This window comes from Pan paniscus, chromosome 6, assembly GCF_029289425.2.
Source record: "Pan paniscus chromosome 6, NHGRI_mPanPan1-v2.0_pri, whole genome shotgun sequence".
NCBI classification, from domain to species: Eukaryota; Metazoa; Chordata; class Mammalia; order Primates; family Hominidae; genus Pan; species Pan paniscus.
In genome coordinates this window covers 48,692,241-48,706,478 of record NC_073255.2, presented here as the reverse complement: position 1 = coordinate 48,706,478, position 14,238 = coordinate 48,692,241, and the positions used below count along the sequence as shown (strand labels likewise).

General features: G+C 45.6%; 1 protein-coding gene across 1 annotated transcript in view; it reads left to right on the top strand.

Moving 5' to 3' along the window:
- Positions 1–4,920: 4,920 nt before the first annotated feature.
- LOC117980937 (proline-rich protein 36-like) overlaps positions 4,921–14,238 on the top strand; it is a 60,193-nt gene continuing 50,875 nt past the window's right edge. Inside the window, 1 exon segment of the mRNA XM_063605684.1 lies at positions 4,921–5,722. The gene's annotated coding sequence lies outside the window, so the exon portion shown is untranslated.

Sequence of the window (14,238 nt, the reverse complement as noted above, 5' to 3'; positions counted from 1 at the left end):
TTGAGACAACAAAAGGAGACAAAGGTTTTTTTGTTTTGTTTTGTTTTGTTTTGTTTTTTGAGACGGAAGCTCACTCTGTCACCCAGGCTGGAGTGCAGTGGCGCGATCTTGGCTCACTGCAAACTTTGCCTCCCGGGTTCAAGCGATTCTCCTGCCTCAGCCTCCAGAGTAGCTGGGAATACAGACGCATGCCACCATGCCCAGCTAACTTTTTTTTTTTTTTTGTATTTTTAGTAGAGACGGGGTTTCACCATGTTGGCCAAGCTGATCTTCAACTCCTGACCTCAAAAACATCCGCCTGCCTTGGCCTCCCAAAGTGCTGGGATTACAGGCATGAGCCACAGCACCCAGCAGAGACAAAGGTTTGAATGTTAACCGTCAAAGCCCCAAGGAACTCAGGGCAGGTAGTTTATGGCAGAATTAATAGATTTGGATGAATGCAAGAGAATACTTTTTTTTTCTGGCTCTAGATTAAGAGATTAAGAATCTCTGAATTGAGTGAAGGGAGAAAAAAAAAGCCAGAAAAGAAGTCCCAGATTAGGCACTGGTGAGTGTCTCTGAGAAGGAGAATGCATGATAGAATCCCCAAATAAATCTGAAGATCTAAAACCAAAAGCACCTGTGCTCTATTCCCCTTGGTAACTCCAAGGAGAAATCAAACCTCATTAATAAGCTCCAAGTCTGAGATAGCATGAAGTATGTGTGCTACAACTGGGTTCTGCAAGGGATAGAAACTCCATGATAAGGGATTTATACACTTATAAGTTTACTTTTATTTGTAGTAAAAGGCCAGGCACAGTGGCTCATGCCTGTAATCCCAACACTTTGGGAGGCTAAGATGGGAGGATTGCTTAAGGCCAGGAGTTCAAGAACAGTCAACATAGCAAGACTCTGTCTCTACAAAATAAAAATAAAATTAGCCAGGCATGGTGGTTCACACCTGTAGTCGCAGTTACTTGGGAGGCCAAGAAGGTGGGAGGATGGCTTGAGCCCAAAAGTTCAAAGCTGCAGTGAGCCATGATCACACCATTGCACTCCAGCCTGGGCAGCAGGGCAAGATCTTGTCTCTAAAACAAAAACAAAAACAAAAAAAAGTCCGGTCGCGGTGGCTCACGCCTGCAATCCCAGCACTTTGGGAGGCCAAAGCGGACAGATCACTTGAGGTCAGGAGTTCAAGACCAGCCTGGTCAACATGCTGAAACCCCGCCTCTACTAAAAATACAAAAATTAGCCAGGCATGGTGGGGCACACCTGTAGTTCCAGCTCCTTGGGAGGCTGAGACAGGAGACTCGCTTGAGCCCTGGAGGCAGAGGTTGCAGGAAGCCGAGATCGTGCCACTGCACTCCAGCCTGGGCAACAGAGGGAAACTCCGTCTCAAAAAAAAAAAAAAAGTAAAAGTCCAGGTAGGTTTCCCAGGGCTGGCTGGAAAGGTGTTCTACACTGTTGAGAGCCCAGGCTTTTCTCTGCCTTGTGTGGCCTCGACATCATAATTCAAGATGGTAGCATCCATGTTCTGGGCAGCAGGATGGAGAGAGAGACAAAGAAAGAGCAAAGGGAACACACATGCTGTTTCCTATGAAATGTTTTTGGAGCTCCTATGTATTTCCATCACAATGTTTGACCAGAAGTTAGTCACTTGTTAGAGTTTGAATTGTGTCCCTTAAAAAGATAGTTGAAGTCCCAGCCACTGGTACCTGTGAATGTCACCTTATTTGGAAAGAGGATCTTTGCCAATGTAATCAAGTTAAATTGAGGTCACTGCTGGGTGTAGTGGCGTGCATCAGTAATCCCAACTACTTAGGAGGCTGAAATGGAAGGATTGCCTGACCCCAGGAGTTTGAGACCTGTTCAGGCAACATAGCAAGACTGTCATTTCAAACAAACAAAAAAGACGAGATCAGCCGGGTGCGGTGGCTCACGAATGTAATCCCAGCACTTTGGGAGGCCGCAGCGGGCGGATCACGAGGTCAAGAGATAGAGACCATCCTGGCCAACATGGTGAAACCCCGTCTGTACTAAAAAGACAAAAATTAGCCAGGCATGGTGGCGGGCGCCTGTAGTCCCAGCTACTCGGGAGGCAGAGGCAGGAGAATCACTTGAACCTGGGAGGTGGAGGTTGCAGTGAGCCAAGATCATGCCACCACTGCACTCCAGCCTGGGCAACTGAGCGAGACTCCATCTCAAAAAAAAAAAGACGAGGCCGGGCGCGGTGGCTCACGCCTGTAATCCCAGCACTTTGGGAGGCTGAGGCGGGCGGATCACGAGGTCAGGAGATCGAGACCATCCTGGCTAACACGGTGAAACCCCGTCTCTACTAAAAATACAAAAAATTAGCCGGGCGTGGTAGCGGGCGCCTGTAGTCCCAGCTACTCGGGAGGCTGAGGCAGGAGAATGGCGTGAACCCGGGAGGCGGAGCTTGCAGTGAGCTGAGATCGCGCCACTGCACTCCAGCCTGGGCGACAGAGCGAGACTCCGTCTCAAAAAAAAAAAAAAAAAAAAAAAAAGACGAGGTCATTAAAGTGGGCCCTAATTCAATATGACGGATGTCCTTATAGGATGAGGAAAAGAGGCCCAGAGGGAAAAGATGCCATGGGATGCTAGAGGCAGGGGTTGGAGTGATGTGTCTATAAGGCAAGGAATGCCAAGGGTTGCTGGCAAACACCAGAAGCCAGAAGAGGCAACAAAGGACTCACCTCTCAGGTTTCAGAGAGAGCACAGCCCTGCTTTTGGACTTTTAGCCTCCATAGCTGTGAGACAATCAATTTCTGTTGTTTTAAGTCACTCGATTCACAGTGCTTGGGTAGAGCAGCCCTCGGAGGTTAACACACCTGGCCACACCTGGGTGCAAGAGAGGCCAGGAAATACAGATATTATTCAGGGCAGCTGTGTGAGATTCTGTTATCATAGAAGAAGAAGAGAACAGAAAGTGGGGAATAAGTGGAGCGTCTGCCACAGGCGTTGAGGCCAGCAGGCTTGAGAACATCTCACTAAGTCCCAAAGAACTCAACAACTTACTTACCCAGAAAGCAGTAGAATGACCTCTGCAAGTGGCCAAGGCAGTGCAGACATGGCACTAAGAATCAGTGGATCTGGCTAGGCCTGTGTTCGGGACAAAGTGGACAATAGGGAGCTGTTAAGGTTCTTGAGTGGGACATGACATGAGGAAAGATCTGTCTCACCCATTGGAGACTACCTTGCCCATGACGCTATTACCACACTCAGCACAGGGTGTAAGACTCAGCAGACCCAGATCATGAAGGACTTGAATGGCAGGCTTAAGAGTCATTGGAGGGTGGGAATGCCTGCTATGAGATGTCCCTCATGTACTATCCGAGAGGACCCTGGGTCAAGGTCATGCCAAGAGGCAAGGCCAGCAGCAGACCTTTCTTTCTTCCTTCAGTCCATGTGTTATATCGATGAGCCAAAGGTGGCCTCTGTGTGTGGGTCCCTAGGTTGTTAATTTCTTCACCATGGGCTGAGACCTGTTAGCCCAAAAGCCTGCCAGTGCCACATTCAAATTTCTACACATCCAGTTATTTTTTAAAATGGTCCAAAGAAGCATATTTTTAGCCACTTAGAGGCTGCCTGCTTTGCATACCCTGCAAAACCTCACACACATTTGCTAGCAATAGATACGACATAGCTTTGTAGTTATAAGACCCCAAGCTGCTGCTTCCCTTTGGAGACTCCCTGCCATGCTGCTGAGGGACATCACCTAGACAGGGAAGCCCCCTCTCTGGTCACCCTCTCCCCCAGGAGATGCCTTAAACTCTCCCATTCGGGAAGATGGCTCCCCCATCTTAAAGCTGTGGATGGTCTCACACTATGAGGAACTTCCCCTCTTATGCATCCCTATCCAAGCACTGCCCAATAAAGCTTCTGTGTGCCTGCCTCTAGTGTTTCTATCTTTTTTCTTGATCAGCCTCCAAACGCCTGAAACCCTGAGACCTTGTAAGTCTCAAGCCCATGTACTCCTTCCTGGGGACGAGAGATTAGGATAAACCACTTCCAGCCCAGCCTCGTTCTTTCTGGAGGAATCCTGGAAGCAGAAACTGAAAGTGAAGAGAACATACAGAGAGGATGGGACAGGATGGACACCAAGCTGGGGCCTCAGGAGGCGGCCCAAAGACCTCAGCCCCGAGCACTGCAAAGGAGCAGGTTTCCAGATATGGTCAGGGCACCATCAAGAATGGATACCCTTTCTAGGGCCATGTCTGGTTATAATCTGTTCACTTTGTTCAGTACAAACGATCACTTCCAGAGCAGAGGCTGGGGTGGAGAGTTTGGAATTTAAGTTTTAACACGTCCTAGAGCCAGTCTCCTTGAGGGCAGGAACCTTATTCTCTTATTCATTACTGCATCCCCAGGCCTTGTAAAAGGACCTGGCTCATAGTTGGTTCTTATTAATTCTGAGAAGGGAAGGAGGAATGACTTCCTTCCGGGGACCCTCCTCAAGCTGGACTGAGCCAGGTCCTATGACCACCTGCGGAAGAGCACCGCAAGGTTTGGGGCCATCTGCAGCAAGACAAGGTGTCATTCAGGCTCCCTGCAGCTCAGCTCTAGCCAATTCTCCTCCTTCCCGCCATGCACACTGCAACTAGTGCAGCAGTTTTCCAGGGTGGCACTTCCCTTTCCCACCCTCCCCCGTTAGGAAAAGCCCTTCTTCTCCTGAGCTCCCATCGCTGCCTGAACCCCACTCGGCCTGGCCCTGCAGAAGCGAAAGCCAGGGACCGGATTTCTCCTGAAGTCTTCTCTGCCAACGACAGTTCCTCTTCCACTCTCCCCCACCCAAGGGCCGCTCCTCTTACAGTAGACGGCGGTGCCTGCATCGAAATGGAATTCAGGAGGAGGAGCACGTGAGGGGGAGGGGAGAGGTGCATTTTGGAGGAACTTGATAGGAGGTGCCTTGGGACACCCTGGAGGCGACGAAGCTGCGTCTCTCAGACTGCCACTCTTACTCCTCGCCCTGTACCAGAACCCCAACCCCAGGCCTGAGACTCCTGGGATCGGCTGAGCTCGCGGGCTAACGCTGTGAAGCCTGCCCAGCTACCGTGACGTCACGAGACCCCCGCTATCTCATTGGTGGCTATTTCCTCTCCCGCTGTGGTCCCTGGAGACGCCGGAGGAGGTTTCCGTGACAACTGCAAGCTGGCTGCAACGAAGCCGCCCACGTAGGCCTCCCTGGCCTGCTGGAGGAGAGGGGATCCCCCAGGGCAGAGGCGGCTACACCCGGAGAGCCCGGAAACCGGAAGCGCAGATCCTGCCGGCTCTGGACTAGCCGCTCAGCACCAGGGCGGAAGGAAGACGAGGCGAGGCAAGCGCCAAGCTTCCATCCGGACTTCAAGGCCAGTGGCTGGGTCTGGTTTTCTCAACACGGCCTCCTAGTCTCCTTCCCGCTTGGGCATCTGTTTTTCTTATATAGACCCTGGAGCCGCCCGTGATGTTCTGTAAGCAGGTTCCGCTTCAGAATCAGAGGTACTTAAGAGGGAACCTGGATGCTAGACCTGCCCTTGCTGCTGGTCTCAGTTTCTTTACCTGTAAAACAGGGATTTTGGAACTGTTAAATCAAACTTAAAAGAATTACAACTTAAAGCTGCTGGAACTTTACATGATCCCGAGCCTTGAGAGGAATGTGGCTATGCAGCCTGAGTCATGTGGCATGCAGATGCAACCTCTGCCTTTTTCCGCTGTAAATAATTAAGAAGACCAAGTAGCATCCAAGGTAAGACCCCTTTAGATCATTGTCCCTCCTCACAGTCATAATCTTCCTTGGAATGTAGCAATCTGAAACCAACCACATCGTTGTAGGTATGCAACTTGCATGCATATTTGTAATCCTGCTGGAATGTCCCTGCCTCCGTCTATATAATTGAAACCTTAACTTCACCTTGGAAACGCTGACATCATTTGTTTGGAGTCAGCGCTTTCCTGGATGGCCATCCTCAATCTTTGTGTTCAAATAAACTCTATGCTTATTTACATTTTCTGAACTTCATTGTTTAAGGTTGACAGAATGCAGGGGGCAGGGGGACAGTGCAGTGGAGGGACATTAGAACCCCTAGAGTCCTGTGACTCCCAGTCAGAGGGGTCGCTCAGCTGCCAGGTGTCTTTCAAGGGTTCAAGATGAAGTGACGTGCCCCAGGTCCCACAGTGAGGAAGTGGCTGAGTCAGAACATAGGTAATTTCCAGAGCTTCTAATTAGCAATTCACAAGGAGATCCTTCAGAGCCTCTGCTTCCCCATTTGTAGAATGAGGATTGTAAACCCTTCTTCAGTGGGATGCCCCTAGAATTATGTGAAACCACTACAAAAAGTGCCAAACACATGGCTTTTAATAAATGGCCATTATGTCTTTAATTTTTAATAAAGAAAATGGGTTCTTGTTAAATTTGTATTCTGTGTTGGGTCATCATGCTTATTCTTCTGTTAACTCGTTCCTCTTTAAGCTAGTCTGGCTTCCTGGTCTTCCTCTCTCCACCTCACCTCCCACTTCTGGAATTCCTAGGGATTCAGCTTGCTTCTCTCTTACCCTGGTCACTTCACTCTCCCCTCCAGTAGATCTTGAGAGGTCTGTACCTTAATCTGCTAGCCTCCTTCCCGTTCCAGGCATCAGTTTTTTTATATATAGATTTACCCTAGGCCGGGCACAGTGGCACACACCTGTAATCCCAGCACTTTGAAAGGCCAAGGTGGGCGGATCACGAGGTCAGAAGTTCGAGACCAGCCTGGCCAACATGGTGAAACCCTGTCTCTACTAAAAATACAAAAATTAGCCAGGCATAGTGTGTGTGCCTGTAATCCCAGCTACTCGAGAGGCTGAGGCAGGAGAATCTCTTGAACCCAGGAGGTGGAGATTGCAGTGAGCCGAGATCGTGGCACTGCACTCCAGCCTAGATGACAGAGCAAGACTCCGTCTTGAAAAAAAACAAAAACAAAAACAAAAATTAGCCGGGCATAGTGCACGCCTGTAATCCCAGTTACTCTGGAGGCTGAGGCAGGGGAATTGCTTGAAACCTGGGAGGCGGGGGTTGCAGTGAGCTGAGATCATGGCACTGCACTCCAGCCTGGGTGACAGTGTAAGACTCCGTCTCAAAAAAACAAAAACAAAAACAACAACAAAAATCAAAAATAAATAAATAATAAAATAGGAAAAAAGTTAGATTTACCCTAATCTGCTGTAAAATGGGACCCTGTCTCTTACATTCCCTCTGTCCTCACTATTCCCAAAGACAAGGTTACAGAACTTTGCCATAATTAAGGGTTTTGCAGTTTTTATTATGGAAACACAATTGGATGCAAGGAGAATAACAAACTAGAGGTAATTATGGAGCTTAAGGAAATAACACCAAGTCATCTGCCAGATGCTTAGATGTTGGCATCCCTGTGGGTACTGGCCTAAGCTGGCTTCTCACCTCAAGTACCCTCTCTGCAGATAGTTCCTACCTCTTTACTGGCAGCTCAGATCTCTCCTGACCTATGGACTCATGTCCTTCTTCCATTCAAGAGTATTGATCTCTCCACTTCTCTAAGTAGCTCTCAAGAGGAATAAACCAGTGAGAGACAAGCCCCCTATTTCTGACCTAACTTAACAACCTGGAGGTGGGTGAACCAGGCAGGAGCAGCCAGATTGCAGGGATGCCGACAGTCTCAGTGATGACAGCCCTTTATAGCTATGGATAACCCAGCATCACTGATCTCAGCTGGTGGCAGGAAGCTATCGCTAGGGTGCATGGAGGTCTGGCAGTTCTTATCTCAGAACCAATAAGCCTAGACCAGGGAGACTGGCCTTTAGCCAGGCCTCAAAAACCACTGAAAGAGCTGAGTGATGACAAAGTGAAGTAGCAAGGCTCGTGCTGCTAGGGCTGATGGTTAACGACCTCAGTTTCCTCATCTGTAAAGTAGTGAGAAAAATACTATCTGCCTCATGGGTAGTTATGGGGAATAAATGAGTGAATGCATATGAAGCGTTACTAAGTGGTATGTAAATCTTAGCTATTATTATCGTTTGGAGAGGTGAGAAAATGGGGTAGCTTTTTTAGTGGATAAAATAGAAAGATTTTCCACACACATCTCTTCTTTTGCCAATGTGGTCTCTTTATATGAACATATTCGTAAGTTAACCTTTGTTTTTAGTTTCTGTTTTACTGAAAGAATTGCAATATTTACACACTGTCACAGTATAAATGAACTTCTGTTTCATAAATTATGTAGTATTCGTTTTCTTTTTTTTGAGATAGGGTCTCACTGTGTTGCCCAGGCTGGAGTGCAGTGGCACAATCACGACTCACTGCAGATTCAACCTCCCGGGCTCAAGCAATCCTCTTGCCTCAGCCTCTGGAGTAGCTAGGACAATGCCACCATGCCACCATGCCTGGCTAATATTTTATTTTTATTTTTTATAGAGACAGGGTCTCATTATGTTGCTGAGGCTGATCTCAATCTCCTGGGCTCAAGCGAACCTCCTGCTTCAGCCTCCCAAAGTGCTGGGATTACAGGTGTGAGCCACTGTGCCCAGCCAATTATGTAGCTTTCATGTACTTATATGCTTCATAGTCTATCAGGCTTCTGACAGTTGCATTTTTCTCCTTTGGAACATCAGCAAGACGTTGGATTTATACTAGGACTAGCCATGTTGGGGGAGGTACCTCTTAACATATTGAGGACATGGAATTTTGTTTGGAAGGGACTTCAGTTTCCTCTCTACCCACCAAATGCTATGCTTATGCCTATGGCTTGTCCTTCTGGTTGGGCTTATTGAAAGAAAAAAAAAAAGAAACTTAGGAGGCAGAAGCTTTGAGGCCAGGGACTGTTGAGTGTGGCATAGTCGGTTGGTCTGTCTGAAGTCACTTGGTTAACTATGTTGAATAGAAAAATACAGTCAAAGAGCCCACCTGCTGTTCTCCAGGGATCCTGAGACGTATGCCATCTCCATGCTGTTATAGTATCAGAGCCCAGAGGGGCGTGGGTGGAAACCTCACAAACAGTCTGGCTTCTTCTAAACCCTTTCAGATGTTGATCCTTTATATATCAAACTTGGAGCACAAGTGCGGCAACTCAACCTGCTGACAGGATTAAACAAGAATACCTGAGGCCAGGTGCGGTGGCTCATGACTGTAATCCCAGCACTTTGGGAGGCCAAGGTGGGTGGATCACTTGAGGTCAGGAGTTCGAGACCAGCCTGACCAGTATGATGAAACCCCATCTCAACTAAAAAGACAAAAATTAGCCAAGTGTGGTGGCACACACCTATAGACCCAGCTACTTGGGAGGCTCAGCCAGGAGAATCGCTTGAACCTGGGAGGTGGAGGTTGCAGTGCACCGAGATCATCCCATTGCACTCCAGCCTGGGCGACAGAGAGAGACCCTGCCACAAAGGAAAAAAAAAGAATATCTGTCCTAACCCACCAATCCCATTTCTTTTGCTCTCTTGAAGGAAAAGGGTCCAGGAACTGTTGGCAATTTTTATCCAAAGTAACTGACACAAAGACAAAAATACTTTATCAAACCAAGAGAGACTACAGACTATTTATTAATCCCCTGGAAAACTGGGCATCTTTTGAAATGATGTGGTGTATCTGAAACCCAAATTCTGAAATTAAGTTCCTTGGATACACCAAAAGCAGGGCAATGACATTTATTGGTGTCTTTTGTGTGTCAGTTAACAAAAATGCTTTACATATGTTGAATAATTTTAAGCCCTCAAAACAAAACTATCTTCACTTTTATGGGTCTAGAAAAGGAAGCTCTAAAATTGAGGTCATACCTACAAAGTACCATGACTAACGTGGTTGTGGCTGGAACACCATTCTGGATCTATCTACAGGTTCTTAGGGGAGGCAATCATCTGTTTATCAATAGCTGGGCTGTCTTATAGTGAGTAAAATAGCTAAATATATATATATATATATATTTGTTTGTTTGTTTGTTTTGTTTTGTTTTGTTTTGTTTGAGACAGAGTCTTGCCCTGTCACCCAGGCTGGAGTGTAGTGGTGCCATATTGGCTCACTGCAACTTCTGCCTCCTGAGTTCAAGCAATTCTCCTGCCTCACCCTCCTGAGTACTTGGGATTACAGATATGCACCACCATGCCCGGCTAACTTTTGTATTTTTAGTAGAGACTGGGTTTCACCATGTTGGTCAGGCTGGTCTCGAACTCCTGACCTCAAGTGATCCACCCACCTTAGCCTCCCAAAGTGCTGGGATTACAGGCGTGAGCCACCGTGCCTGTAAAGATACGAGTTTTATAGATAAGTTAGAAAAAAATATATAAGGGAAGGCACAGTGGCTTATGCCTGTAATCCCAGCACTTTGGGAGGGCAAGGAAGGCAGATCACCAAGTCAGGAGTTTGAGACCAGCCTGGCCAATATGGTGAAACCCCACCGCTAGTAGAAATACAAAAATCAGCTGAGCATGATGGCACGTGCGTGTAATCCCAGCTACTTGGGAAGCTGAGGCAGGAGAATCGCTTGAACCCAGGAGGTGGAGGTTGCAGTGAGCCAAGATTGTGCCACTGCACTCCAGCCTGGGTGACAGAGCAAGACTCTGTCTGTCTTGAAAAAAAATTTTTTAAATAAAAAGAAAAGAAAAATATATAAGAAAAAGCAAAATAATCAGACATAATCCCCCACCCAAAGTTACCACACGAAACATTTTGGTATTATATTTGAAAACACCAATATATTTACCTGTTTTTGTCATCTGAGCTGTTACAGTGAGCCTTTTTCTAGATCCATAAATGTAGGTCTATGTCATCTATAGTTGGCTGGATAGTATTTCAGTACTTGTCTGTCTCATAAATTATTCATCTGGCTCCCCTATCATTAGACATTTAGGTTGTCTCTAATTTTTATTTATTGTAAATAATGCTTCCATGCATATCTTTGTACATCTTTGGGAGCTTTTGTTTTGTTTCCTTAGGAAAAGTTCTTAAAAGTAGACTTGCAATGTCAAAGGGAATGCATTTTTTTTTGTAAATTTTAAATCTATCTATCTATCTATCTATCTATCTATCTATCTATCTATCTATCATCTATCTATCTATACACACATATATAAAATATACAGAAACATTAAAATGGTAGTTATGGAGGGTGGGAGCCCTGCAGGATAGAAGGAAATGGGAAGATGCAGGTCAAAGGGAACAAAGTTGCAGTCTTGTAGGATAAGTAAGGCTATAGATTTAATGTACAGCATGAAAACTATAGCCAATAATATTGTATATCAGTGATTTTCCAAGAGAGTAGGTTTGAAGTGCTCTCATCACGAAAAAGAAAGGTAACTATATAAGATGATGGGTATGTTCATTTGCTTGATAGTAATCAGTTCATTATGTCTATCAAGATAAGTCAGTATATCAAAACATCATGTCATACACCTCAAATACATACAGTAAAAAATTAAAGTATATCACATATACTGAAAGTGCACAAATTATAGTTTGATGAAAAATCATAAAAATGCACCTGTATAAATATGACTCACTCTAGTCCTTCAATGTAAATAAGGAAAAAAATACCTATATATTTGACCCAGATTAAGATATAGAGAAACACCAATACTCTGAACCTCTCTCGTGCTTCCTCCCTGTCTTTTTTTTTTGAGACAGAGTCTCACTCTGTCACCCAGGCTTGAGTGCAGTGGCACGATCTCAGCTGGGACTACAGGCGTGCACCACCATGCCCGGCTAATTTTTGTATTTTTAGTAGAGACAGGGTTTTGCCATGTTGGCCAAGCTGGTCTCAAACTCCTGACCTCAGGTGGTCCACCTTGTCCTCCCAAAGTGCTGGGATTACAGGCGTGAGCCACTGCGCCCAGCCCTCTCCTTGTCTTCACGGCACCTCCTTTCCAGATGTAAGCACTCGTCCAACATTTAATATACTAGATTAATTCTGACTTATTTTAGCTTTATATAAATGTAATCATACAGTATGTACTCATTTGTGTCTGATTTCTTTTACTCAATATTATCTTTATGAACTTATGTTGTCAAGTATAGTGGTAGCCCATTCATTTTAATTGCTGTATTTTTGGAGGGTAAGCTCTAATATTAAATTATTATTATTATTATTTTGAGATAGGGTCTCTGTCACCCAGGCTAGAGTGCAGTGGCATGATCATGGCTCACCGCAGCCTCGACCTCCCGGGCTTAGGTGATCCTCCCACTTAGCCTCTCAAGTAGCTGGGACTCTGGCATGTGCCACCATGACTGGATAATTTTTGTATTTTTTATAGAGATGGGGTTTCACCATGTTGCCCAGACTGGTCTCAAACTTCTGAGCTCAAGCGATCCACCCACCTTAACCTCCCAAAGTGCTGGCATTACAGCTGTGAGCCACTGCGCCCAGCTAATATTTAATTTTTAAAAAGTGAATACTCACGTGTAACCATCACTCCTTAAGCCTCCTTTGTGCCCTCTACCGATCATTACTTCCTCCAAAGGTGACCGGTCTTCCAATTTCTATCACCCTTGATTTGTTTTACCTACTTTTGAACTTCAGATAAATGGATCATATAACATGTATTATTTGATGACTGGCTTATTCCATTCATCATTATGTCTGATTCATCCATGTTGTTGGGTGTAGCAGGAGTTCATTCTTTATTGCTGTGTGAATACACAACAATTTATTCATCTACTGTTGATGGATATTTGGATTTTATCTAATTTTAGGTTATTATGGATAATGCTACTATGAACATCTTGATTTTGAGAATTGTCATTCAGTATTATTAAAATTTTCATGTATGTTGGAAAGTCTTATAGTTTTCTTCACATCATTTCTATGCATTTATGTATTTCTACTCTTAAATTTTTAAAGATGAGGGCTTGCTCTGTTGCCCAGGCTGGAGTGCAGCAATATGATTGTAGCTCACTGAAGCCTCAAAGTCTGAGGCTCAAGTGATCCTCCCCCCTTAGCCTCCCAAGTAGCAGGACCATAGACTTGCACCACCACACCAGGCTATTTTTCTTTTTCTATTTTTTTTGTAGAGAGGGAGTTCTCGATATGTTGCCAGACTAACCTTGAACTCCTAGCTTCAATTGATCCTCCTGCCTCAGCCTCCCAAACCTCTGGAATTACAAGTGTTTAGCCACTCACCCAGCTTTGCATTTATTTTTAAGTTTGTTCCTAGGTAGTTTATGTCTTTGGTTGTTTATGTTGATTATGTTTGGTTGTTTATTTTTTTTTTTGATAGTTTGTGTTTTTTGGTTGCTTTTGTGAATAGGATCTTCTTCCAGGGAGGTCTTTATATGACACATTGTAAAAGAAACTAATAAATATTTTTTAGAACTTCAGTGTCTTAAGGAAATTTTACTTACCTCTTTTATTTGTAAATAATTATCAAAAAGTTCTGGGACGGTGGTTCACACCTGTAATCCCAGCACTTTGGGAGGCTGAGGCAAGAGGATTGCTTGAACTCATGAGTTGGAGACCAGCCTGGCCAACATGGTGAAACCCCATCTGTATTAAAACTACAAAAAATTACCTGGGCATGGTGGCGCGCTCCTGTAGTCCCAGCTACTCAGGAGGCTGAGGCAGGAGAATCGCTTGAACCTGGGAAGCGGAGGTTGCAGTGAGCTGAGATCGCGCCACTGCGCTCCAGCCTGAGCAACAGAGCAAAACCTTGTCTCAAAATAATAATAATAATGGTTAAAAATGATCATAGTTGCTTTGTAATGTGTCCTGTTGGCTTTTCATTTCATGGTGGTACAAAGGTAACAGAATTTTGGAGAAATTCCAAATTGCATGGTGGTGTTGAAAGCTTTCCCACTTCAGGAGCTGCTGCAGGAAGTCTCTATTTGGCTGCCAGAAAAGAACACCTAAAAGCTGAGTCACTCAACAGGTGATTATGTACCAGGTACTAAATCTTTAGCACGTAAGTGCTAAAGAGAGGGTAGTAAACCCAACAGATGAGCACAAAAAGCATGCATAGAGCTTTCAGCCCATAGAGAGGGGATCGTAGATAAGCCACCATGGGCAAGAGCTTTCAAGGCCCGGGAACCTCATGAGGAAGGCCCTGAAGAGGAAAGGAGATTCATTCTTTGGAGAAGGAGGAGCGCTCCCTGCCGGTGGGATGCGGTGCTGCAGTGAGGGCTGAGTATACTTAGATGTCAAGAGTCCTACGCGCGATAGTAGCACACACGGGCCTTGGAGGGCGCTGAGACGTGGTCTTCCCACTCTGCCTTAGAGCAATCGGAAGCACCATTCCGACTTCTGTGGACAAAGCCCTGGAGATTCA